At 48.5% G+C, this 1,166-nt stretch overlaps 1 pseudogene; it reads left to right on the forward strand.

The window, feature by feature from the left end:
- Positions 1 to 220: 220 nt before the first annotated feature.
- LOC125391011 (large ribosomal subunit protein eL31 pseudogene) lies at positions 221 to 640 on the forward strand (annotated as a pseudogene).
- Positions 641 to 1,166: the final 526 nt, after the last annotated feature.

The raw sequence follows: 1,166 nt of genomic DNA on the forward strand, positions 1-1,166 counted from the left end.
TCCAGCGCCATCCTCACCGGGCGCGGGGCGGCCCGGCTTGGGGGATTTGTTCTGCGCTGACCTGAGGCTCGGCGATCCGGGGTGGTGGGGCATGCGCGGACGCAAGGCGCAAGGCGCTGGGGTCGCCGCGGGGCTCAGAGGAGCAGGGGTTCCGGGGTTGGCCAGATTCTCAGCGGGGGCATCAGCCCGGCCTTTTCCCTCTGTCTGCTTAGAGCCTCCCTTGTGCTTGCATTTTTTAGATGGCTCCCGCAAAGAAGGGTGGCGAGAAGAAGAAGGGCCGTTCTGCCATCAACGAGGTGGTGACCCGAAAGTACACCATCAGCATTCACAAGCGCATCCATGGCGTGGGCTTCAAGAAGCGTGGTCCCAGGGCACTCAAAGAAATCCAGAAATTTGCCATGGAGATGGGGACTCCAGATGTACGTATTGATACCAGGCTCAATAAAGCCATCTGGGCCAAAGGAATAAGGAATGTTCCATACCGTATCCGGGTACGTTTGTCCAGAAAACGTAATGAGGATGAGGACTCGCCAAACAAACTCTACACATTGGTAACTTATGTGCCTGTTACCACATTCAAAAATCTACAGACAGTCAATGTGGATGAGAACTAACCTACTGAATCTCAAATAAAGTTGGAGAGTTGCCTTCAAAAAAAAAAAAAAAGGAACACAGAAGGACCTCTTCGAAGGGCCAGGCCTTAAAGCAGAAATCCAAGGTCTCTGTACCATATAGATTACTGCCTCTAAGTAAGAAGCAACAGAAAAATTCAAATTTCAAATTTGCTTACCTAAAGAAAGCAAATTGGTCTTTTGATTTATGTAACTAAAGAGTTGTGTTTTCTTTCTCCCTGGGACACACATGTCTTAGAAATAATTTTAAAAATGGAAAAATTGATTTTGTCTCTTTGTTTCTGAAGCCTCAGCTCATGGCCGCTTAGCTCCATTGCCATGGGCCTGGCATGAGTCTGAAGATCATGGCAGAGAGGTAGAGCACAGCCACTCACCTCATGGAAGCCAGGAGGTAGCAAAACAGGGGAATGATCAAGGGACAAAATACATCTTTCCTGGGTATATCCTATGACCTACCCTACTTCCTCCACAGCCTTACCTCTTACCTTATACCACTGTCCAACAATGCCATCACATTATGAATCCATCAAGGTA

Source organism: Myodes glareolus, chromosome 16, assembly GCF_982192425.1.
Source record: "Myodes glareolus chromosome 16, mMyoGla1.1, whole genome shotgun sequence".
Taxonomy (NCBI): domain Eukaryota; kingdom Metazoa; phylum Chordata; class Mammalia; order Rodentia; family Cricetidae; genus Myodes; species Myodes glareolus.